This window comes from Ahaetulla prasina, chromosome 16 (genome assembly GCF_028640845.1).
Source record: "Ahaetulla prasina isolate Xishuangbanna chromosome 16, ASM2864084v1, whole genome shotgun sequence".
Classification (NCBI taxonomy): Eukaryota; Metazoa; Chordata; class Lepidosauria; order Squamata; family Colubridae; genus Ahaetulla; species Ahaetulla prasina.
In genome coordinates this window covers 2,835,136-2,861,786 of record NC_080554.1, presented here as the reverse complement: position 1 = coordinate 2,861,786, position 26,651 = coordinate 2,835,136, and the positions used below count along the sequence as shown (strand labels likewise).

Sequence of the window (26,651 nt, the reverse complement as noted above, 5' to 3'; positions counted from 1 at the left end):
ATTGGCCAAGTGTGATTGGACACATAAGGAATTTGTCTTTGGTGCATATGCTCTCAGTGTGCATAAAATAAAAGATACATTCATCTAGAATAGAAATAGAATAGAATAGAATAGAATAGAATAGAATAGAATAGAATAGAATAGAATAGAATAGAATAGAATAGAATAGAATTCTTTATTGGCCAACTGTGATTAGACACACAAGGAATTTGTCTTTGGTGCATACGCTCTCGGTGTACATAAATGAAAAGACACATTCGTCAAAAATCATAAGGTACAACACTTAATGATAGTCATAGGGAAACAGTCAATACAAATCTTAAGGATACCAGCAACAAAGAGACTTAGCAACTGAACAACACAGATTCTTTGAGATTTGGAAGATACAGGAAAATAACCTGGTTGCTCCATCACTGGAGGCTTTTAAGAAGAGACTGAGCAGCCAGTTGGACTAGAAGACCTCTAAAGCCCCTTCCAACGCTTGTTGTTCTGAATGAGTAACACAGCAGCGGACCACAAAGGAAGATCATCTGACTTACGCATTTAGTTCTTCCAAGGACTTAGGGGTTGTTGCCCCATCAATATAAACTCTGAAGTAACATTTAAGTTTGCTCGAGAGGTTCCAGGAATTTTCATTCATGTTAATGCTGGGGAAGGTTCCACATGAGGCCAAGAGAACACAGGCTCTTCTCATGGGCTCTTCCAGGAGTGGCGTTTGTGAACAGGGCTGTTTATGATGTGTGAAATGTTTCTTTTGGCTAATGGAGAACACATGGCCCCAAAAAACTGATCAAGGAAAACGGGCCCAGCAGATGAGGTCTCCTTAAAAAAAGAAAAAAAAAATTAAGAAGAGGAAACAGCAAACAAGCTGGAAAGATAACATTTCAAAGGAGCCCTTAAATGAATAACAGATTTAGTTACTGCAAGGGACTTTTTTTTTTTTTTTTTTGGTCTAGTGAAGTTATTTTCAAAAAAAACAAACCTGCCATTTTTGGCCTCCTTTTTTTTTTATTATTATTATTATTTAGAAAGCCACAGAGCCAGCCAAGGAAACAAAACAGCCATCCCATTGGTAACTAGACATTAAGTAGGCTGACATACAAGTCAACCATCCATATGGGAAGACCATTGCGTTACAGTTACTCTAAATTCCTGGAATCCGTTTTCTGTCGTCCCTCCACTCCTAGGGGTGAAATCCAGCAGGTTCTGACAGGTTCCGGAGAACCTGTAGCGGAAATTTTGAGTAGTTCAGAGAACCGGCAATTACCACCTCTGGCTGACCCCAGAGTGGGGAGGGAATGGAGATTTTGCAATATCCTTCCCCCTGGAGTGGGGTGGGAAGGGAGATTTTGCAGTATCCTTCTCCCTGGAGTGGGGTGGGAATGGGGATTTTGCAATATCCTTCTCCCTGGAGTGGGGAGGGAATGGAGATTTTGCAGCATCCTTCCCCTGCCATGCCTACCAAGCCACGCCCACCAAGCCACGCCCACAGAACTGGTAGTAAAAAAAATTGATTTCACCACTGCCCGCTCCCTCTTTTATGATGGATTGGGTTATGGGCCATCATAATCCATAAGTATGTCAACGTTTAGCAATTGTCAACATTTAGCAGCCATACAAATAGTTTTTCTTCAGAAGGATCTGATTTGATCTTCTAAGTCCATCCATCTTTGTGCTGGTCCTTCTTCTCTTTCCTTCCACCATTCCTAGGATTATGAATTCCTCTGTTGCTTATATGGCTTGTGTGTACAAAGAGTGATGGATCAATTGATAAATATCAAGTTGGTGTCAACTCTTAGCAGCTGTTGTGGTCCGCCAGTGGCCAGCAGAGCCGGCAGCAGAGTCGGACAGTGAGAAGGTTGGGGAGGAACGTGGGCCAGTCCTGCGGCCTGGGGAAAGCTGGGATGAGGACTCTGCATCGGAGGCAGAGATGGGGCCAGGGCCATCTGGTAGTTCTTTGCTGCCTCTGAAGTCTCCTGAATCTGACATCAGCGAGGCAGAAGAACAGCAAGGGCCTGTTCCCAGTGTGCGCAAGCACAAAGCTGCCAGGAGGCAGGAACAATTAAGAAAACAGGGTCGACTTGGGAGTAAGGCTTGGAGATGATTGGCCCCTCCCATAAGACATAAAAGAGGAGCGAACGGGACTTGAGATTTTGCAGGAAGCCATTAATTCATCTGATCGGTAAAAGCTTTGGGAAAGCTCTGTTTGACTCTGTGCTAAGTTTGGCCTTACCCTGCGTGTGGCGATTAGTTCTCTGGCAGCATTCCAAAGGAGATAAGGTGGGTGTTTATAAACATTCCCTTGAAAGACTGTTTGAGAAGCCTTTCGGATTGGGAATGACAATAATTCACAGCCGTTGGAATAAAAGAGGTTTGCCGGAACTAAGGTTGTGCGGTTTACTTTCTAAGGAAGCCTAGATCAGAACAGCAGCCATGGTCTTTTGGGTCTTCCTGTAGTATCCCCATTCTGGTGTGGTGGTACAGTGGTTAGAACGCAGTAGGGCAGGCTACACTCTGCCCACAGCCAGGTGTTCTAACACCACTGGATGACATAGCCAGGTCTCGCTGTTTCAGCAGAGTAAGATAACGTAGAGATGATTCACACCCTGGCCAGTGTCTCTTTTCACTCATACCATCGGGCAGAAGACACAGAAGAAGAGCCAGCCGGACAAACAGGTTTAAAAACAGCTTTTACCCATGGGCTGTCAGACTCCTAAACACAATATAGCACCACAAACAGATTAATATGACGAATTTCACGGGTGTCAGTGTAGTGTGTAATATGTATATACTATGATATAAGATCATACACCGGAGTAATATACATGTTGCACAGAATATGATGTACATATGGAAACGTATGACTAGGTTTATTTCCCCCCCGTAACTACTTGTATAAGGATCATTCTTTATATCATTCATGTTGTCTTATATTCTTGTATGGACTGCACCAGTAGAGGCTAAACCAATTTCATTGTATACATGATGTACAATGACAATAAAGGCTTTGCTTTGAATTTGAATTTGAATTTGAATTTGAATTTGAATTTGAATAGGGCCTCTGGTGGCTCAGACTGCTAAGACAGTCTGTTATTAAAAACAGCTGCTTGCAATTACTGCAGGTTCAAGTCCCACCAGGCCCAAGGTTGACTCAGCCTTCCATCCTTTATAAGGTAGATAAAATGAGGACCCAGATTGTTGGGGGCAATAAGTTGACTTTGTATATAATATACAAATGGATGAAGACTATTGCTAACATAGTGTAAGCTGCCCTGAGTCTTCGGAGAAGGGCGGGATATAAATGCAGATTAAAAAAAAATTGATTCTCATGGGCTGCAGGTTGCCTCCGCCTTCCATCCTTCCGAGGTGGGTAAAATGAGGACCCAGATTGTTGGGGGAAAGGGACTGACTCTGTAAACCGCTTAGAGAGGGCTGTCAAGCACTGTGAAGCGGTATATAAGTCTAAGCGCTACCCCATCGCTAGCGCTATCCTCACTCTTAAGTCCATCCATCTTGCTTCTGGTCATTCTTCCTTCTCTTTCCTTCTCCCATTCCTAGGGTTATGAGCTTCTCTGTTGATTGTACAGCTTGTCTCTACAAAGATTGATGGATCAATTGATTGATATCAAATTGGTGTCAACTCTTAATGGCCACATAGATATTTTTTCTCTCCCCCTTTTCCTGGAGGATCTGCCCTTAACTTGATCAGCCTTTTGGGAAAGAATTGGAGAAGACTTGCGCCAATGGGGAAAGTAATAGTAGCTGCAACAAGGAAGACTGGTTTACTAGAGGAGAATAGAGTGACTTACTCCAACCTCGTCCTCTTCCCCGAAGAATGAAAATATTATTTCACGGTTTAAACAATTTGAAGGAGGGAGAGAAGTCAAAACCAATGTTTAATCCAGGTTCCCAAGGAAAACAAACAGCAGAGAGGAAGGAGAGGAGAAGGATGGTGGGAAGAGTTCATAAGGCCATGTTTGAGTGAACTGGATCAAATGATGGAAGGGAGCCTGCATTTCAGTAGGCTGGTAAAAAAAAGAGGGGGAAAATTGTGCACCTGGCTGAGAATTGGAGTTGTCCCCCATGTTATTCCGAGATGCTCAGAAGCAATTGGACTGACCTCATTTTAGCCTAGTGTGTTGTTTAAGTCCATGCGCCAGTAGAAAATAATATTTGTAGCTCCAGGTTGAGCTGTGGGGGTCCCTGATGCTCTTGGAGCTTGGTTGTTTTCTTGCAGATGTTTCATGACCCAACTAGGGAACATCCTCAGCACTAGAAGGGAGTGGGGTTTGCAGAATGAAGGAGGAGGAGAAAGGGAAGAGGAGGAGAAAGAGAGAAGGAGGAGGAATGTGGGGTCCTTAGTGCCCTCTGAGCTTGGTTGTTTTCTTGCAGATGTTTCATGACCCAACTAGGGAACATCATCAATGCTGGAAGGGAAGTGCGGTTTGTAGAATGAAGGAAGAGGAGGAAGGGAAGAGGAAGAGAAAGGGGGCAAGAGGAGAAGGAAAATGTCTGTGGGGTGCTTGGTGCTCTATGAGCTTGGTTGTTTTCTTGCAGATGTTTCATGACCCAACTAGGGGATATCCTCAGTGCTAGAAGGGAGTGAGATTTGCAGAATGAAGGAGGAGGAGGAAGGGAAGAGGAGGAGAAAGAGAAGAGGAAGGGAAGAGGAAGAAGAAGAGGAAGGGAGGAGGAGGAGAAAGAGAGAAGGAGGAGGAATGTGGGGTCTTTAGTGCCCTCTGAGCTTGGTTGTTTTCTTGCAGATGTTTCATGACCCAACTAGGGAACATCCTCAGTGCTAGAAGGGAGTGGGGTTTGCAGAATGAAGGAGGAGGAGAAAGGGAAGAGGAAGAGAAAGGGGAGAAGAGGAGAAGGAAAATGTCTGTGGGGTCCTTGGTGCCCTCTGAGCTTGGTTGTTTTCTTGCAGATGTTTCATGACCCAACTAGGGAACATCATCAGTGCTAGAAGGGAGTGGGGTTTGTGGAGTGAAGGAGAAGGAGAGGAGGAGGAGGAGGAGGAGGAGGAAGATGACAAGTGGGGTCCTTGATGCCTTCTGAGCTCGGTTGTTTTCTTGCAGATGTTTCATGACCCAACTAGCTAACACAAACGATGAAAACAGTGCTAGAAGTCTGACGATAACAACCGAGCTCAGAGAGCACCAAGAAGTGAGTCAATGCATTGAGAGAGCGATTTAGTTCCCTTCGTGCTCTTCTTTTGGTTCCTCGTCTGCTCTCCCAGATGTTGGTTAGACATCTAGGCTTTCCGTAAACTCTGATTAAGCCAGCCAAGCAAACGAATCGCTGTCAGGGCTAACAGTGTGGTTCCATTTGAAACACCACTAGGGTCATTTTCAATCAACATTATGACGAAAGCCGTCCAGGCGATTGCATTCTGGATCCCAGGTTCGACAGACTTTGGTTTCTTACCTAAACCTGGAAGGCTGGTCTTTCTCCTTCTTGCTCCATTCTGAACGCGGCCTTTGTTTAAGAGAAGAGGGGCACCATCCACTTTGAAAACATATTTCCTTTCCCTCCACACACACCCCCTTTTTTTTTTTTTAAATGAAAGTTGAACGTTCAAGGAGGATTGCTGGAATATCTATGGAGGAGAAGAAACTTCTCTAGTTTTCTCCTGTGGCTGGAATAGAGCGCCAGTAAAATTGCCAGCATGAATGTACTGGTGAGACGGTTTCATCCGTCTTCAGCGAGAACCCCCGGAACAATTAAACGAATGATTGAGAATTCCTTTTCTCCTGGTTCAGGCTCTGATCGATCCTGCCCAGGGTGCACATAAGTCCCTGCATTAATGGGGAAGTGGGTGGGTTTTGCAGATGTGCAAATATTAATAATTAAAAGGCAGAAGAGGAGGTGCAAGGGAGAGAGAGAGAGAAGGGAACATTATGGGGGGAATATGCAGATAGGAGTAAATCAAGGGGTAATTCACCTGTCTTCGGCTCCCCAGATGGTTCGTAAGAGCTGGGGTGTTTGGAGGGAGCAGGTCCCCTTGGGAATAATAAAGGATACCAGGTCTACATTTAAAAAAACAACCACAACAAAACAGCAAATAAGTGGGATTTAATTTGGCATGGATTCATTTCAGACCTCAGGATAACCTTAGCTGCTTATGGTCTCCCTATCAAAAAAGGGAGAATTGCTCTGTTATATATGTATGCATATGGTGAGTGGGTTTTCTCCGGTGGTGAAATCTGAACTGGTTTACTACCGGTTCGCTGGCTGCGTGCGGTGCGCACCATGCACCAAATGCGAGGCGTGCACACAAGCAGCGCACGCCAAAAGGAGGCATGGGGTAAGTAGAACAGCGCGTGGGGTGGATGGGTGATCAGCTGTGGCATGCAATCTTTTTTTTTTTTTTTTGCTTTTAAAAGCATTTTTTTACAAGCTCTTCGGCCAAAAAGGTTGTAGAAAAAATGCTTTTAAAAGTTAAAAAAAAAAAAAAAGACTGACGAGCAGGCAGCTCAGCTGGGATCGGTAAAAGAATCAGATTTGCCCTTATGGGACTTTGTTACTAGCACAAACCTCACTCCCTTCTAACACTGATGATGTTACCTAGTTGGGTAAAGAAACATCTACAGGAAAACAAGTTCAGAGAGCACCGAGGACCCCACTAAAAGGATATTTAGCATTTTCCTCCCGCACCTACCAGCTCCACTGTCTATTCTGCGTTTTCCAAACCCCATCATTGCTATCGTTTTGCCAGCTTCACAGCATTATTGGAATCGATTTTCTCCCCACCTTTCTTTTCACACAGGGCATTTCAGCAGTCAGCTCATCTCGGTATTTCTTTCTGCTTCTGCCACCTGCTGAATTTTGATGGTTTGATTTTAAAAAAAATAAATTCACAGGAATGCAGAAGACCTGACAGCCCAATGCCTTTGGGGGTGGGCCTTTGCTGTTCTCTTACCTGCCCTCGTCTTCATCTCATCTCACCTCAACGGAAGTTGAACCGTAGTTGCCTCTCTTCACTAACTTCCTTCACCGACACCCAAGTCTTAAGTAGGAACCAGGGGATGGCCCAACCAGCCACGCATAATTGCCCATACCTCTCGCCATGGGCGGGATTCACACAACCTCCATAACCAGGGGTTGTATAATGGCTTACGATGCAAACCTCACCACGATGGATTGTAAAACCTGGAGCCCTGCCAGAATTGTGTAGGGATTCACAACGCTTGTAAATTGTAAATTGTAAATTGTAAATTGTAAATGTTGGTTGCCAAAAGTCTGAAGTTTGACCACAGGGATGCTGGGATAGTCATAACGTGAGGACCAGTTGCAAGTCACTTTTTTTCAACGCTGCTGTAACTTCAAACGGTCGCTAAACGAGGAACTACCTGTGCTGACATCCTAACTCCCTTAGAAAGGGAGTTTGGTGTGTGTGTGTGTTTTTTTTCTTCCTCCCCATAACATAACATTGTTTATTGTGAGAAAGTGTAAGATAGCATCTCTCTCATTTTCCTTTTTTTCTTTTTTCATCCATTAAGAAGGCGGGTCATGTCTCATCCGGTCGTATTTTCTTTCCGATTTAGGCCTCTCCGAGAATAAGAAATGCCCAAGCTGACAAACCCTTTGGTTTCGTAAAATTGTCCTTTATCCTCCAATTAAAATCAGGGAGAACTTCTGACCTTGTCTTAAAACAGTCCTGAAATAAATGAAGGGGGGGGAGCGTTCCCCGCGCCCCCCCCCCACCCTTTCAAACCAATGTAATTGATTCTTCTACTATTCTAATACACACAAACAATTCTTAACTTTGGACCGGCTTAAGACAACAGCAAGGGAGGTAGAAGGCCGGTAATTATTCTCACCTGCCAATCAAGCCCTATTGGTGACGTTTTCTTCATTAATCTGTGTTTTTCTAACGTTAAGCCGTGTTCTAAACAGCCTGAACGGTTCACATCTGCCTTTCATAGAGGAACTGTATTTCATATTCAAGGTGATTTTATTTTTCTTTTTGGGGTTTTTTTTTTCTTTCGTTCTTTCCTTTCTTCCCTTTCCCGGGGTGATTATGTTTCAGACAGGCGCATTCCAAGAAGGAAGATGAACCAGTATCATTTCTTCCGAGTAGCCATATTCACCGCAGACGAAACTCAGTTCAAACTTGTTTTGGGCATAGCTCCGGATGGGTATCGCCCAGAAAACGGCTGCTTGTAAACCAAAAATTAAGGCTGCTGTGTGACACAGGAAAAGCTCCCTTTGGAATCGAGGCAGTAAATTAATAGATTAATGTATTAATTTCTTGGACTGGAACCTGAAGGTCAACAAAGCTTTGAGCAGAAGCCGATGAAGAGTGAACTCAAGGCGTTAACCAGGCATTGTTTTAGTGGTATAGATAAACCTTGACTTACAGCAGTTCGTTTAGCGACCGTTCAAAGTTACGACGGCACTGGGGAAAAAGCAACTTATGGCCATTTTTCACACTTACGACCCCTTGCAGAATCCACGGGGTCACGGGGTCAAAATTCAGCCGCTTGGCAACAGACTCATACTTACGACCAGATTCGCTTAACAACCGTGTTACCCGTTTTAACCACCACGGTGATTCACTTAACGACAGTGGCAGGAAAGGCTGTAAAATGGGGCAGGACTCACTTGACTCGCTTAGCAACCTAAATTTTAGGCTCAGTTGTGGTCATAAATTGAGGACTACCTGTAGCCATTTCAGCCCAAGAATCTCTCTCTAATTGTCTCGAGGACTTTATTTCAGTCGTCCACCTGTATTAATATGTTAATTCGGTCATAATTATTATTATTATTATTATTATTATTTATTTTATTTGTATACCGCCCATCTCCCGAAGGACTCAGGGCGGTTCACAGTTAAAAACAACAGAAAAACATATAATACATAAAAAGCTAAAAGAATAGACAGTTAAATTCAATTGATGCTCTAACTTTTAAATACAAATTTAAAACCTCATTTAAACCCTTTTTTTTAAAATCCCAAGTTTAAAACTACGTTCAAGCTAGTCCTGCTCTTCGAAACAGCAGCGTCTTCAGCTCACGGCGGAAGGACTTGAGATCGGGGAGTTGACGAAGCCCCAGAGGAAGCTCGTTCCAGAGGTAGGGGCCCCACAGAAGGCCCTCCCCTAGAGGTCGCCAGCCGACATTGTTTAGCTGACGGTATCCGGAGGCCCTCTCTGTGAGCGCACTGGTCGGTGAGAGGCTAATGGTGGCAGTAGGCGGTCCCGTAAATATCCCGGTCCTAGGCCATGGGCGTTTTAAAGGTGATAACAAGTACCTTGAAGTGAACCCGGAAGACCACTGGGAGCCAGTGCAGATTACGCAGGAGGGGTGTCACATGGGAGCCAAAAGGTGCTCCCTCTATCACCCGCGCAGCCGCATTCTGGACCAGTTGGAGTCTCCGGGTACCCTTCAAGGGGAGCCCCATGTAGAGAGCATTACAGTAGTCCAGGCGGGATGTAACCAGGGCATGGGCAACCGTGCATAAGGCAGCCCGATCTAGAAAGGCGTAACTGGCGTATCAGGCGAACCTGATGAAAAGCTCCCTGGTGGCGGCTATCATATGATCTTCAAAGACACCCGTCCATCCAGGAGGACGCCCAGATTACGAGCCCTTTTCGTGGGGGCCAATAGTTCGCCCCCAATGGTCAGTGATGGAATTAGTTGACTGTACCGGGCCGCCGGCATCCACAGCCACTCGGTCTTGGTGGGATTAAGTCTGAGTCTGTTCCTCCCCATCCAAACCCGTACGGCCTCCAGGCACTGGGACATCATTTCAACAGCCTCGTTGGGGTGGTTAGGGGTGGAAATATAGAGCTGGGTATCATCAGCGTATAGATGACAACTCACCCCAAAACCACGGATGATCTCACCCAGCGGCTTCATATAGATGTTGAACAGAAGAGGCGAGAGAACCGACCCCTGAGGCACCCCACATAAGATAATTCACTTTACAGCTCACTTCCTCCCTTTCAGCCCAAACGCAAGTGGGTGTTGTGTCTGCGCCCCCCGAGCCGGGCCTGCTGCCAGAAAGTGACTTGGAAAGTGAGGGGGAAGGGCCGTCAGGACTTACCTCGGGAGCACCGGCTTCCCTGGCTCAGCTCCAGGAGCCAGAGGCAGGCCAGGTGGAGGAGATAACAAGGCCTCTGTCCCCTGACTCTTTCCCCCCCAGGCCACGCCTCCAGACCCAGCTGATGGCAATCAGGCCTGGCTGGACCCTAGGTTTCGTAGGCAGGAGAGGCGGGAACAACAGAAGCAGGGGTGGGGCAGGCCTAGGAAGTGCTGAGTCATGGAGCCACACCCCACAGGATATAAAGGCAGCAAGAGCTGCTGTGCCTCTTCGTAGCAGGCAAATTAACTGCTTATCTAGAGCTGAAGTACTGTTTGTTCCTGGGTGACTCATCGGCATCAAGGGAGATAACAGAGACTCTTGGCAGATGGTCGCTAGTTTGCTGCCAGAGCTGAAAGTGCCGGCTAATTAAGCCATCGCTCGGACGGAGGCGAGGGGGGACAGAACAGTGGGTGTTCTAACCATAAGCCAAAACTACCAAGCTGAGAGAGCATCAAGGACCCCGCAGTTCAACCCTGAGCTACAAATATTCTCTTCCCGTTGATACAATCTATGCCATCTTCTAAACCCCTTTTATCCTGGATGAAATCCCTAAACCCACCCAGCTTCCAGATCTCAGGATGAGTCTTATTCAGCCACATTTTCAGGGCATCTCATAAAGCAAACCGCCTTTTGGACCAGTTGCATATCTAAACCAGCTTTCTCTTGGCCAAAGTAGGACGCTCAGAAGTAGACACGTCTCCCGATAGATCACCGGAGGTGTGGTTGTTGTCGGAAACGGTATTATCTATCTACACCTTGAAACGATCTCAGAATGGAGTTACAGGACCTCATCTACAAAGAGTTTACCAATTCTTGGGATAGGGATGTGGGGGACAAGACATTGTCCACACCTTCCAAGCCACCATGGTCTTAATTCTTCTCCCATCCACCACTTTGGATGTGTGAAAATGCTAAGAAGAATCGTCTTCTAAGGCAGGGGTCTCCAACATTGACAACTTTAAGACTTGTGGAAAGCTGGGAGTTGGAAGTCCACAAGTCTTAAAGTTGCCAAGGTTGGAGACCCCTGTTCTAAGGGACAGACAAGAGGAGCTGGTACTCACAGACAAAGTGGGGCTTATTAATAGGTATTAGAGACATAGCATACACCGGCACAGGGACTCAGATTTTAAGACGCTGGGCTTGTTGGCTGGCAGCCCAGGTTCGAGATCCGAACTCGACGGGGCGTGCTCCCATCCTCGCCCCAGCTCCTACCAACCTAGCCATTCGAAAGCATGTCAATGTGAGTAGATAAATAGGTACCACTCTGGTGGGAAGATAGCAGCGCTCTTTGATGTCATGACCGTGGCTCAATGGCCTTGAAACAGAGATTAGCACCACCCCCTATATCTGGCAACGGCTAGCGGAATAAAATCCCGCAGGGACTCCTTCACAGACCATATAATTCCATTTTTATAAAATCATGTGAAACCACACCTAAGAGTAACCTATCTCCAAAAATACCGTACCACATTTCTGGCGATGAATATAAAGGCCTATGCAACCCGCTATTCCAAATACCTAAATCCATGATAAATGGAGTTCTTTCATCCAGCCAAAAAGCTGAGCATTTTCTCTTCCTTGCTTATCTTTTTCGGTAGTCATTTCAAACAGTTATGCTTCTTCGTGGCAGGCTGGCCAGGCTGCTCTTTCCTTCTCTCCATTATCCGAAGCAGGTGGAAAGAGATAATCTAAAGACCTTTCCGTCTACTTGGTATCATCCAGGTAAGAAAGAGGCAGGGTTTCCGTTCTCAGATGCCTTCGCTGTAGCTGCAGAAAACAAGAAGGAGGTCAAAAATCTATTAGCGTCCGGGTGATTAAAAACAAATTTTGGGGAGAAAAACGTGAACTTCCCCAAGTCTCCTTGAGTTTAGAATGTAGAACATAGAATAATAGGGCTGAAAAGAGATCCCAGAGGTCTTCTAGACCAACCCGTCAGAGCTTGTTGCAGCAATCAAATCCAGAAAGCACACACAGGTAACTGATGCAGCAGGATTCGTTAAGTTTTCTTTATATACATAATAACACGTGAGACATATATACAATACCAAAAGCAGATTTTCCAACGTGGTAGTAGTTACAGGCAAAACACAGGCAGAGGAGAGAAGTTTTCAGTTTCAGTCCAGCAGACAGACTAGTTTCAGTTCCTTTTGCACAGACTCAGAGTTACAGAGCTAAACCAGGCCCAGGCTCCAAATTGTTTCAGTTTCCAAACAACCCTCATTGGCTGACTTAGTTGCTATGCCTATTCATTGTCTGACCTTGTTACCATGTCTTCCCAGTCATGAACTCTCATACATACTGACAACCCCCTGCTTTGGCAGGAGATCATACACTGTACCATCCTGGTAAATTGGTTGTCCAATCTCTTCCACAAATTAAAGCCCTTCCACTAATTAATTCCTCTGACCGTTAGTTTTAGCTTGGATCTCTCTTTAATGGTCTTCCATCCATTTCATATTCACTGCCTTCCTTCATCTACAGCCAAATCTTAGCCAGGAACCAATAGACAACCACCCAACCAGCCAAACACAATTGTCCATCTCTAAGAGCTCAATTTCGGAGTGGAGTCACACGATCTGTTAAACCATAATGTGATGGGTTGTCTGCTCGGCCTACGATGCAATGAAAGAAATTTCATAAGGTTTATTCCTGACATAGAAGAATTTGAAGAGGTGAAGGAGAAGATAGATAATAAATGTTGTGACCCAGGCCCAAGTAGGCAGTAGTAAACTCAGTCAGTTTAAAAACAAACAAACTTTATTAGAACAGCTGAGAATTAACTCATTCTCAGCGTAGTCCAAACCAAACCAAACCAAAGTCTTCCCAACACAATTCCTCAGTCTTATCACCAACTTTGGTCTTAATTAGGCAAACTGCCAAAGGCCTTTCTTGGCAAAAGTTCAAAAACAGAAGACAAGAAACAAATACAGCAAGACAAAACTATCAACATTGTTTTCCGGCAAAGAGCCCAAACACCGTTGCTGGTCTTTTAAGCCTTATGGGAGGGGCCAATCATCTCTTGGCCCTACTCCTGAGTTGAGTTGTGCTCTTTGCTTGAGCTGCTCTTGCCTTCTGGCAGCTCTTCTCATGCTTGCATTAGGAACAGGCTCCTCCTGTTCCTCTGCCTCACTACTGTCAGCCTCTGGAGTCTGCAAATCACTCCCCAGCCTCTAGGACTGGCCCATGTTCTTCCTCAGCCTCTTCGCTGTCTAACTCCTTTGCCAGCTACCACAACAATAAATACGAAAAGAGAAAGAAGAAAGGAGGAGCATTGCATCAGACCCTTCAATACGTGTAGACTGGAATTGGAAATCCTTTTTATTTGAAGGGGGAGGAGGAGGAGGAGAAATAATTCTGACTTTCCTTACAGCAAGTTCAAGCAAACAGTGCTTTAAAGTTACCTTAAATAGTTTGGAGGGAAAAGACCAGGTGAGGAGAGTCAGATATTAGGGGAAGGGCCAGGTCTTGCACAGAGAAAACTCCCTGTAAACTGCTCCAGGTAGCTGGAAATTTGTGGGATAATCATGCTATTTTTGGAGCCACTTAAACCGGCTGAACAGGTGCCTTGATCTTTGGGATGCCTTGTAACTTTTCAGGGCTTTGATCCTTATCTGGCAGGGCTGGAACTGATAATCAGTTCACTGCCTACTCAAAAGTAAACCTTGGTTAAACTCCCGAAGGAAGTTGCCTGAGGACGATTTATTTCTGCCGGATTCCCAGCCTGGTTCCTTGCTCCATTCTTCTTTTATATTTATATGTCACCCAACCTTACTGTCAAACATAAATAACAATATAAAGAGTTAGAATGTTAAAGAAACACTCCAAAAACGTTGGGCATTGATTGAAAATTAAAACATTAAGATTAGCAGCAACAATAACAAAATTAAAACGAAAGGGAGCAATGCAAAAATGGGGAGGTGGTGGGATCTTTATCTAATCTACTTTTTAGTGCTTCGGATCAATATTCTTCTTCCCCACCGTCTCAGTTATTGATCTGGGATCAGGTCTGTCACTGTAGAGTTTGAGATTCAAGTTTGAAATCTGGGCTCCTGCACAGCCCAGCTACAAACAAAACTGGCCACTCTAGGAGAAGGAGACAAATGACTTGTTTTCCCTCTCGGATTTTGACAACGGGCTTTTCAAGAGAGAAAATAGTTCAAGGATAAGATTTCATTATTCCGCGGTGTAAGAAGAACCTGACTTCAACACTAATGTCAGAAATTCGGCTTGGCTGGAGAGAAGAAATTTTGGCTAGAGGGAATATACATTTAAATACATTTTGTTTTGTTTCTGTGAAGGGATTCGAGATGTCCGTCAACAGGTCCCTAAAATTCTTTTTTTAAAAAGAGATTTTGTTGGACTGGGCAGTGTCAAAATTTAAGTGCTTCAGGGCAGCAACCGATCCCAGCAACAAGAAGCATGTCTATTTTGTCAAGAGGTTCTCATCACCGAAATATTTAGAAATTATGCTCTCCAAAAACTTGAAGAAGAAGGAGGAGGAGGAGAAGGAGAAGGAGAAGGAGAAGAAGAGGGTTTTAAATACTGATGTTGAAAAAGACAATATTCCGGAGAACCAAGATAAACCCCATGGATAATGAAACAATTCCAAGTTCTCGCTCAAGGTTCAAATCCATCCTTCTTCGGACATATTACGCAAAACCCTCAACTCTCTGGAGAAGCCTTTGATGCTGTTGGAAAGGTGGAAGGAGAAAGAAGAGGATAACCAGTAGCAAAGGGGAAGGACTCAATTATAGTGGCAGTGGTTGAACCTTTGGGAGACTGAAAGGATCCGGATAGGGACAGATCATCGCAGAGAAAAATCTATCCGTAATAGCCGCTAAGAGTCGACGCCGATTTGATGGCACATAACCAACCAACAACTGTTGAGAGAGAGAGAGAGAGAGAGAGAAGGCGGTGAACGAGAAGCTAAAGCTTCCACAAATTAAAAAGCTGAACCGAATCCCCTCCTGTCGGGAATCCTCAATTCTGGCGCAGAAAACAGAAGAAGTCGATTTTAGATAGGATCTGAGCAAAGGAGAAGAGGGGCTCTTGGCGCCCAGGGCGCACGGCTCTCCAAAAGACAAGGAGGACGCGCGCTCTAAGGACATCGGAAAACCCGCACCCCGATTAAACAGCAAGCCCAGAGGAGGCTGCCAAACTCGGCTAACCTACGTTGGCTCTTCTCCCCTTTTCTCCCTTCAGCAGCTGCCAGTCGTTGGGAGAGTTCGAATCCGGTTAGCGGAATTGATTTCCAGCGGTAAGAAGACTGGAGCTGAGGCCGCCTGGCCGATTGCGCGCAAAGAAACGAGACGGTTTTTCACGCGTTCAAAGGAAAAAGCGAACTGGGATGGTAATCGAAGTTTGGAAATGCAACAGACACACACTTCACACCACCCTACCGGTGTAAACGCTGGGCAAGAACGCCGCGCATAGGGAAGTAGAAATGGCACCCTGAAACGGTAGCACGGAGGAATGAAATTCGAAATTGGAACGGCGTACAGAGGCTGAATTCACACTGTGCTCAAGGCTTGAAATGCGGTTATCTCGTTTCTGGGTCTGTGGATGGACCAAACTCTACCCAAGCCTTGGGGCTCCCCATGGGGGACCTCTCTATGAAGCCCACACCTGACCATTGGGGCGGAGTCAATAAGATCTGGGGTTAACGTTGTGTGAATGCAGCTCTGGGAAGCCAAACTAGGGTTGGGAAACCATCTTCACTTGAGCCAAAATAAGGCCCCCATTCTTCTTCAAACTGCGCTCTGCTCCTCCTGAGTTCATTTAGCTTTCTAAAGGAAGCAGCGGGCAACTGGTTCCTTCTGAGATTTTTTGTTTTTAAAAAGTCTTTTCCATTCTGAATCACAGCTCTGGGATTTTCTAGTGTCTCCCACCCAGCTACTAACCAGTTTATCTTTCTGATATATACATAGATATACAGAGAGAGAGAGAGAGAGAGAGAGAGAGAGAGAGAGAGAGAGAGAGAGAGAGAGAGAGAGAGAGAGAGAGAGAGAGAGAGATATATATATATATATATATATATATATATATATATATATATATATATATATATATACACACACACCCATAGCTCACTTTCTCCTCTGTCTTCTCTCTCTTTTTCTCTCTTTCTCTCTTTTTCTTTTCCTCTCTCCCAGTCTTTTTCTCACTCTCTCTCTCCCAGTCTCTTTCTTTCTCTTTCTTTCTTTCTTTCTGTCTTTTACTCTTTCTCCCGCTCCTTTCTTTCTTACTTTTTCTCTCTTCCAGTCTTTTTCTCCCTCTCTCTCTCCCAGTCTCTCTCTCTCTCTCTTTCTTTCTTTCTCTTTCTCTCTTTTACTCTCTTTCTCCCCCTCCTTTCTTTCTCTCTCTTTTTCTCTTTCTTTTTCTCTCTCCCAGTCTCTCTCTCTCTCTCTCTCTCTCTCTTTCTTTCTCTCTTTCTCTCGTTTACTCTTTCTCTCCCTCCCTCTCTCTCCCACCAGCCTTTCTTTCTCTCTTTCTCTTTCTTTCTCTTACTCTTTCTCTTATTCTCTCTTTCTCTCTATCTTCAGGTGAGCATCCATCCCAAACCAACCATGGAGTCTGGCAATCTGCCATTCATTCCTGAAGAACACCTTTGGGGTTAACATTGGGTCCAGAGATATTCTGGGGGATAAAATGGGTGCTAGAGGCACATAGTTTTGCAGCTGGGCCTGTCTTCCCTTGCTTTAATGGGTTTGTTTGATTTTCATATTTCTATCCCACCACAATCTTTTTTTTTTTAATTTAAAAAAAAAAAAAAAGTCAGGCGAAGGTATCAGAGGCCTGAAAAGGAAATAAACTTCCTTTTTTTTGTTTAAAGTTGTGGCATTTTTAGTACCTGCTCAACAATTTTGCAAGAGTTGGTATCGAAGGGAGCTTTTTGTGAGTTAAAAAAAGGGAGAAATAAAGGAGAAGTGGATAGAAAGCGGGGAGAAGGAAGGGCTCCGTGGAGTTGAGAAACAGAAAGTGAGGGGGGGAAATTGGGGACCTTTTTCAGTTGTGGGGTGCTTTGTGCTCTCTGAGCTTGGTGGTTTTCTTGCAGGCATTTCATTACCCAATTAGATAACATCATTAGTGATCCTTCCTTCCTTCCTTCCTTCCTTCCATTTTCCATATTTTTCTTCCTTCCTTCCTTCCTTCCTTCCTTCCTTCCTTCCTTCCTCCCTCCCTCCCTCCCTCCCTCCTTCCCTCCCTATATTTTCCATATTTCCTTCCTTCCTCCCTCCCTCCCTCCCCTTTCTTTACATGGAAACAAAATTGCCCAGACTTCCCCAATTAACACGGAAAATCCCCAGAATTTCTCCCAATTCTCCCTTCCTGAAGAGAGGGCAGCTCCTTCCGCTGCTCGCCAACTTTTTACCCCAACTCCCTGCGCAAGAGCCCTACAGTTGGGCTCCCAAAATCCCCGCTCCAAACTCGTCTTAATGTTTAAAGAAGGAAGCGAAGCAGAGAAGGATGAGAACTGCGCTGCTGGCAGTCCATGCTCGCTCTCGCCCTTCTTTCCTGCGGGACACCCTCACTTCCAAGACAACAGATTCTCCAGTTTAGACACAAAATGACTCCTGCACATTTGCTAGGGAGGAAGACCAACCGAAGAGCTTTTAGGACTTAATGCCTCTAGCTCTCTCTACACCTTTTGGTATTTAAAAAAGTTGGTGGGTTTTTTGTAAAGCTATATAGGAAACTTTCTTTTTACAACTATTTACTGTTGGTGTCCTTTGAGAAATGAATATTAAATATTAAAGACTGAATCCGACCTTCTATCCCCACTCATCTTTATAATGGTCATTGAAGACAATTATAAAAGCTTTGCTTCCCGATGTCTAGTTTGACTTCAGTGGCAGAGAATCGGCAGTCTAAGTGCTCTTCGCAGAAAAACCCAACAGGCTCCAAGAGAAACTCCACCTACTCCCCGGAACTCTCCAGAAAGCCGGAATGGCACTAAACGCCATGTCCCATGGCCTCACCGTCGCCAAGGACGGAAAGCGCAAATGCGTCCCAACTCCTAGTCCCAACTCCTTATGAGTGTAAAGGGGATACCGTCCAACCCCTAGGGACCGATGACTCAGTGAGATACTTGGGCCTCCAGTTTAACTGGAAAGGTAAACTCGTACCAAAACATACCGGCAAGTTGGTCTGTCTGTTGAATGAGCTGATGAAGGCACTGCTTAAGCGGCACTAGTGACTTAAGCTACTGGTGTCCAAGTTCACCCATGAACTTGCCCTGGGTCACGCTCTCACGAACACCCTGAAAAAGCTAGACTGCCTGACACTTGCTGCTTGGTGAGGCGCTGGCAAAGGCTTCCTACAGACACTCCACAATTGCAATTAAATCATTTCATCGACTTTGGATTTAGTTTATTGAATGCGCCTCGTGAACTAACTCTCCCTCTCCCTCTCTAATTCTATCTCCCTATCTCACGCGAACGAAGTAGAAAAACGGCCAAGCGAGTCTGTCTCGAAATATATAGTTCGGAAAGCGAAAGTTGATCGCAAAGGTACTTAAAGAAGGAAAGTAAATTTCTCTCCCCCCCCCACACACACAAGAGATCTCTTTCCCAGCACGTGGGAAAGTCGCCCTGTCGGTTTTAAACCCGTCCATTAAAGTCGGGACCAGCCGCTTTCGTTTCCGCCTTCACAGGCTAGGCTTGGTTTAACTCTGGTTTGTTTGCAAAGCTGGCCTGCTCGCCTTTTCCATGATAAGCCTGCCTGAACTGGGTCTCTTTCGACGCTTCGGGCGGCGCTGATTGGATGCTTTCGTATCGTCTGAATGGGTGCCAACCGCCACTTGGGGGGAGGGGGGAGGGGGCGATCCATTTGGAAATCGCTCAGCTCTTTGCGACCCCCGAGGTTTTATTTTGAGTTTTGTTCTCGGGTATCCAACGAGGCTTCTAAACCGTTAAGACACCCGCGGTGGATCCCTCTGAGTCTAAGCTGGGTTTAGTAAATCCCAGTTCTCTTGGTGATTTCCTCGCTTCTATCCCGTAATAACCAGGCTTGCCCGGCTCGGCGTCGACCGGATTAAGCACGCGTTGCAAGAAAGCCACGAGTTTATACATTTCTATCTCGGCTTCGCTGACTCAGGCACAAGCACTCCTCCAGGCGCCTTCAGTTCGGCCGGCATTCCTGTTTTCTGTCGTTTCTTCGGCCGGAAAGCAAACGCTGGCTTCTTTTTTCTTTAAAAACAACAACAACACAAAACCAACTTTGGAAATCAGCCGAGGAATGCGAGGTCGGCGTTGGGTGGTTCCAGGTTTCATCTGAAGGTGGTCGGAGCCGCGCTGGTTGTATGTCCCTTACCTTCTCACAACGGGTCATCCTAAAGGGTTGATCAAAAAAATGGGAGGGGGGGAGACTTTGAAGGGTCTCTCCCTCCCTTTCAAAACCCCAACGACAAGATTAAGGCTTCCAGTTCGCCTATAAAAGAGATCAACCGATCCACGGAGAGAAAGCATCTTGGAGCCGAGAGCGCGTTTCTGCGCCTCGACCGCTAGGGGTCAGAGCGCGCAAGGCCTGGCACCGCCAACCGGAGATTTCTGGAGCTTGGTTTGCGCGCCGCCCGGATTCCTATCCTAACCTTGGTTTATGGCATCACCCTCACCCGGGGTTCTGAGTCTGCGCCACACCCTGGGCTGCACACACCAGCCCACCCCCACTTCGGCCCCGTCGTGTTGTGCCTTCCGTTTAGGATTCCGTTGAAGCTGTGTAACTAGACAAACCTGCTTTCTATGTTGGCTTAAAAAAACAGAGGCTGCAAACAGACTAGAGGGGCTCAGCGTTTACCCCAGATTTTACCCCGTTGCAAATATATATTTGGGGTAAACGCTCAGCCCCTCCAGTCTGTTGCAGCCTCTGTTTTTTATATATATAATACCACACCCCATGCTGCCCATAGGTCTCCGATCGAGTTGCTTATGGGGGTTGGGAGAAAGTGGATTCAATAATAAACTATAGTTCTCTCCATCCTGGGAAATGTGTTGGCCAAACCCAACCCAACCTGTTCACCTATAAGTGAAGCTTCAACTTCCTGCTTTAATTCCTGGGTTATTATGGAGATACGCATGCGACGTTTTTCAATTTGGCAGCTTCTGGTGTGAACGGCCACACCCATCTTGCATGGCCAATGTAGCCTAGGGATACGGGGGAGGGGGGGGATGATGGTCTAGCTATGCCTTGGGGTGAGATGACCAATTAGGGGAGACGTCTCTGGTTAAGGCTGGCAGGTTAGGGCGTTTGGAAAGGGAGGCCTCTTGCGCGGTTCAATGAATAGAATTGGGTTGGAAGAGATACCTTGGAATGGGGGAAGAGAGAGAGAGAGAGAGAGAGACGGAGGTGGGGGAGAGGGAGAGAGAGAGAGAAACCACAGCTCTCAATAGCTTCATCTTTCTCCTTGTTGTCAGCTTTATATTTATTGTGATTACATTGATTCTTCTTATAACAAGAACAAAGATGGGGGGGGGCGTTTTCCTCCAGCAGAAGTTTTGATTTCCCAAGAATGTCCAGTTTTCAGAGCGAAGGTTCAAAAAGAAACTCGCTGGGAGAAGGCAAGGAAACGAAACCCTGCACAGATTGAGCCCTGTATTTTGGCGTTGACACCCAAACCCTGTAAGAAAATTAAATTTGAAAGTGGGGGGAGGACTGAGAACAAAAAAAGACAAAGCGGCTCTGGACCGTTTCAGAACCGATGGTGAATCCAAGAGATCCTTGCATTAAGCCAAGCTGCTTACACCATCTTCCACGGTTCCCTTTGAGAAGTTCCCGAATAAATTGAAAGAGGAGGCACCTAAAAAGCAGACAGGGAAAAGCTTCGCCTTTAAAACCAACCTGTTCTCAATCTATCCTGGAGAATTTAGTGGCGTAAAATGAGATTATGAGATTCGTATTATTTTTCTGTTTAGCCAAATTTAATTGGAGGTGGGTGTCCTTGTTTGTTTACTATCAGGGTTTTTTTCCCCCCCTGTTGGGATACAACAGAGTTATAAACAATCATTTGAAAGCAAGATAGACAGATAGATAGACATATAGATAGATATATAGATAGATAGAGATATGCAATATATATATACCAGTATATACACAGACACATATATATTGTATATGTATATATGTATGTGTTTATGTATGTATGTATATATATGTATATATATGTGTGTGTTTGTGTGTGTATACACACACATACACACATATATATATACATACCTAGAGAGACAGAGGGGGGAGGGGGAGAGAGCTGGAATATATATACATATTTATGTGTGTGTATACGTATACATACATGTATGTATATATATATTCATAATAGACTGCATTTATAGATTTATTAGCTGTTTCCCCTGTTAACCAAACTGATGCAGACTGAACCATAGTTTACCTAAGCATGGGTTTTAAATAAACCCTCATCTGATTAGGGTTGCAAAGCGGCGACTGGGCTCTAATCTCTGTCAGATCCTGCTAGGCATGGGCGACCCAGCCGTCTAACTTCGGTTAAGCAAACCATGGCTTCATGCAAAACTTTAAGCAAGCACTGAGATGATCGGTTTTTGTTTTTTTAAAATTAAGCTAAACTTTTAAAGCAAGATGCTTTTTTAAAAAATAATCTCAGAACGTTTTGAAACTTTTACCGTTTTAAAGATACTACATATAATCTCCATTTATCCTAAATCGGATGGGTTTCTGAGTGTGCCTCTGGCTTTTCACAGGCTGGGATTATCCCAGGATCTAAACTACTATTTGGCTTGGATGAAACGCCTCCCGCCTTCTTCACACTAGCCACTCTCCTCGGCACGCGGTAGTTTATTCAATAAACCATTCTGAATGAATAAATTTGGGGGGGGGGAATATAATCCCAATCTCAGTCAAAACGGCCGATTCCTCGGAGGGAGGGGGGGAGAGAAAATCTTTCTGAGGCGGTGTGAATTATTCTGTTATTCTGAATTGGGACAGCGGAGGATGGAGCGATTGAGTTGAGAAAGTACGACAGCTCTTTCGGTTTTTCGCGGGTAAAGCAGAAATTTCAGTCAAGTGGTGAACAGGGGACCACTAGGAAATCCATCTTGGATTCGAATTGGGGAATCCAGATCCTACCACGAGGCGGGGGGGGGCGGTCCATGGTCCCGCAAGCAGGGAGAGATGGGGCGGGGGTGGTGGAAAAGGGGGGATCCAAACTTCCTGGACGGAAGTCCAGGGCGTGTCGTTGGCTCCAGTGAGGAACGGAGACAAGATAAATGGTGTCTCTGATTATTTTCCCCTGTATGGATTTTTTTTCTGAGTTCTTTTTTTTGGGGGGGGGCGGTTTACTTCTCTCGGCCTGAACTAATCCTCGTCTTTCAAACTTCGCATCCTTTGGTTGCTTTCACACGTCTTCCTTAAACCAGGTCACTCGGTCTCTCCATCAGCATTAATCGTGGCTAAATTTCTGGTTAGGAACCAAAACCAAAACCAAAACCAGGACCTCCCGCTGCTTGGTAAATTTGGTAGGCTAACCAGGAACCCAGGGCAGTAGCATTTCGTGGGAACGCAGCTACTGGGTTTCGGGAAGGTATTCCATTTAACGCGGGTTGAAAATGGAAAGCGATCCCGATGAAATCGGTTTCAGCGGGGTGGCGAACTGGAGCGCTTGTCGTCCGAATCTACCTTCTCCGCGCCATCTCCTCGCTCGGCATTTTATTCTGTTTTATTTCTATTTCTGAATGGGGGGGGGTCCGCTCCAGGGTCTCCCGACTGGAGGCTGATTGCCAGGCGGAGAAACGGAGCCTCAGCTGGTTTAGCTATCCACGTGTTGAGCGCCTTTGAAGAAAGAGATGAAAACTTGATCAGGGGTGGGCCACACGTTAATTTCCCCAAGAGGCCACGCGAGAAACCGTGGGACTGTGGCGGGGAGCCAAACCAGTAGGGCCGTGAAGGTGCTGAGCACGCACGCGCTCACATCCCTAAATTGTTTTGGTTTTTTTTGAAAAAGTCATTTTCCAAATAAAAACCAAAATAAAAATCCGCGCGAGCCAGACAAGACAGCCAAAAAGGCTGGATGTGGGCCGGGGGTCGTAAAATACCCAGATCGGGATTAGATAAACAGGCAACGATGAGGCCCAATGCGACGAAATCTAGAGTTGCGCACAATTTTGGGGATGGGGGAGTTGCGCACCCCAGTGTCAGGAGTTTTGTTCGCGCCTTGCCAATCCGTGTAAGAAAAGCTGGTTTTTGGTTCATGGGCGTAGTTTCCAGATGGGGACCCTGCCCGTTTCCTTGCGCCCACCTATTCACGCTTGTTTAGAATTTGTTCCAAAGGCCAGAAAGATTCGATTTTTAAAATCGATTTATAACGAATCCCGAAAGGAATAAAAATTTAGCACGGGTGGGTGGGTTGTTGGTCCTTTGTAAAGGCTGGGGGAATTAGGGGCTTTTGCGCCAGCGCATTTCTCCGAGTAAACGCTCCCTCAGTTTTTCCGCCCACTCGGGCTTCAGCGCAGACTATTCGGTGTCTTGGAGGTGAATTTTCCGCGCACTTTTCAATTTTTTCAAACTGTTCAGTTCTTGGTCGGAAATTCTCTTCGGTACTAGGAGCCCGGGATTAGTTGGAGAAAGAAAACGCTCGTTTAGGGAGAAACTCTGAATTTGGTTAGATGAAAGCTAGATAAAACCTTGGGTTTTATTTTTGAGCCGAACCGCTTTTTTTTCCCAGATTCTCTCAGCTTTTCGGGGTCTCGAAATATTACTGTTGATTTTCAGTTCCGAGCTCAAAATTTAAAGCACTTGATTATTAGTGATCGCTGATTTTCTTCCCTTACCGACTGCAGAAATGCATTTTTATTGGCCGAGGGGGGGAGAGAGATGTCAAAGGAAAATTATCAAAGTGGCAGATTTCTGGATCACCGATGCAAGTTGGAAGAGCACTAGGAGATTCGGGAAAAGTAACCCAAGGAAGGGGCTCCTGCGCGCGTTTACGAGTTCTGTTTTGATAGGCAAACCAGGTTTGAAACTGAGATATTTTACACTTTGCATCATGGGGGGAAAGGAAAACGTCTACTCCCCTCTGTTCCAGAACATAATTTAAAATGTGGGAAACAAAGCTTAAGGGTTTTTGATTTTATTCCATCTTTTATAAGGTGTTTTTTTCCCTTATCCCGCCATTATTAGCCGTGTTTCCCCCCTAAATAAGACCCTGTTCTATTTTTATTTATTTACTTTTGAACCCTGAAATAAGCGCTTGGCCTTATTGGGTCCTTGAGTGGCTCAGGCTGTAAGATAGCCTGTTATTAAAACACAGCTGCCTGCAATTACTGCAGGTTCTAGTCCCACCAGGCCCAAGGTTGACTCAGCCTTCCACCCTTTATAAGGTAGGTAAAATGATTGTTGGGGGCAATAAGTTGACTTTGTAAATATATAAAAATAGGATGAAGACTATTGCCTTACACACTGTAAGCCGCCCTGAGTCTTCGGAGAAGGGCGGGATATAAATGTAAATAAATAAATAAAAAATTGCCAGGCGCTCAAAAGCCTGATTATCAGGAGATGTCTTCTTTTGGGGGTATTTTTGTAAATAAGGCCAGGAACATATCTAATATATTCTTTCGTCCTGCTATTTTCCCCCCACAACAACCCCGTGAGGTGAGGTGAGCTGGGCTGAGACTGGCCAAGGTCAGTCTTGTTGCTGAATCCTTTTAAATTAAACGTAGATCATCCAAGGCAAAAAGGCCTCCCCTTGCCATTTCACTTCTGCTTGGGAAACTAGTGACAAAAGACGTATTCAGAAGCTGTCTGAGTCAATAATTGTAGGAACGCTCCGTAATACGGTGTATAGGACTCAGTGTGAGATTGGAAATAGATTTTTATCTTGAACTCAGCATTTAATCTACAGCAGCCGGGTAGGCTCAAAGCCTGCTTCTCTCCGCCGATTCCCAAAGGGTCTCTACTCGAAGGGCGGGATGAATTTAGACCCAGCCTCATCCTGGCGAGCAGGACAAAATAGGAGCTCTGTCATTTCTTAATCCCCCCCCCCCCAAAAAAAGAGAGAGGCAACAATTGAAATTTCTGCCTGGTTGAGAATCAAAAGAGCCGAAATATCTAAGATTCCACCGGCAGTTAAGTAAAGAATTTAGACACATTTCCCAGCATGGAAATAAAATTAAATGCCAGGCCGAGTTAACGTTGCGGGGAAGGGGACGGAGACACACACCGATCCCAGCTCCATTTTTTTGAGGCCTGTGTCTGGCAGGGCGTTTTTGGGCTCTTACCTACAGTTCAGAAGCCGAGCACACTCGCCTTCACCAAGCAGGCCCAGAAGGAGGAAGAATCCTATGCGCGTGTCTTATAAAAAGAGAGTCCCATTCGCCAGAAACCCCCACCAAACGTGGCTTGCGTTTTTACGCGCTGCCAGGAAGCAGAATTGGAATTTAAAAAGATCGGGTCAACACCGCGCCAGGATAGGCCTACTTTTTGCTCCTTCAGCCCACTCAAAATTTCAGGCACCCACTCTTCTCTCGCCCCACCCCACCGCAACCACAGAAAAGTGCACGCCGTGGCCCTCTGAGCATCGCAGGGCACCATAGTCGGGGGAAGGGGGAAAACACCACCACCACTGCGAAGAACTTGGCACCAGGGTGCGGCTAGGTGTTTGCAAGCGAGAGGGTGGGCGCTTCTGCGGTGGGGGCGGCGGTTGTCGCTTTTAGGACGGCTGGATCCCTCGCTTCAGGGTTTGAAAAACAAGAGGTGGTGGCGATCCGCGAGGCGGGTTTAAACTTGGGGGGAGAATTAAGACGATCCCCCCCCCACCACTGCAAATCCTGGGTGCAGAATTTGGTTTGGCGTTTTTGGAAAGGCTGAGTTTTCCCATAGCCGAGACTGATCGAAATTGGGCGTCTGCGCGCGTTTCTAAGGTTTCCCCCCAGCCCCCCCCCCGCCAGGTGCCAACCCAGATACCCTCCGTTCTCCCCCACCCTCCCCCCAGATCTCGCAAGAGGTTTGCTGGAGGGGAGGAAGACGAGAGGGGTAGTTACCTCTTCCACCACCAAATTTTCCTAACCCCGAATCTCTTGATGGAGGGATCTCCAGTCCGGGTGCGCGTTTGGCAACACTCCGGGGGCTTTCTCACCGGTTCCCCCCAAACCCTTCCCGCGCCCCATTTGGTCCCCTTCCCGGACATAACCTTCAGATCGTCCAGGTAGAAGGAAGGACGGACCCATATTCCACCCCCACCCCCACCCCCACCCCGAAGGGAAGCGGAGCAAAGGTGCTTACCTGCCAACCGAGGTGAGCCGGCTGTTCCTTGTGACTTTAGGCGGCTACTTGAGCGCTGGGTCTCTTTTGACAGGAGATGGGACTGGGAAAGGGGGCTTTCTCTACATCCCCACCCCGTCCTGTTCAGATGACAGGCGCCGGATAGTCCCTAACTACCCCTCCTCTTTGAAAGTCCCCCCCCTTGTCTTACCCAATTATTAATTTTAAACAGTCCAACTCTCTCTCTCTCTTTCTTTCTTTCTTTCTCTCTCTCTCTCTCTCTCTCCTAGTTTTCCACTCCCTCCCTTTCTATCCGCAGCGCCTACTCTTCCTTTAC

General features: G+C 46.0%; 1 protein-coding gene and 1 long non-coding RNA gene across 4 annotated transcripts in view; one reads left to right on the top strand and one right to left on the bottom strand.

Moving 5' to 3' along the window:
* Positions 1 to 26,651, top strand: part of LMX1B (LIM homeobox transcription factor 1 beta) — a 162,270-nt gene that overhangs the window by 1,102 nt on the left and 134,517 nt on the right. The window lies entirely within an intron of this gene.
* LOC131186166 (uncharacterized) lies at positions 271 to 26,651 on the bottom strand. The gene is made up of 4 exons (XR_009152312.1): positions 26,336 to 26,651; positions 11,609 to 11,857; positions 5,945 to 6,029; positions 271 to 822 (listed from the first exon to the last, which is right to left on the bottom strand). It is a non-coding gene; the product is annotated as an uncharacterized LOC131186166 (long non-coding RNA).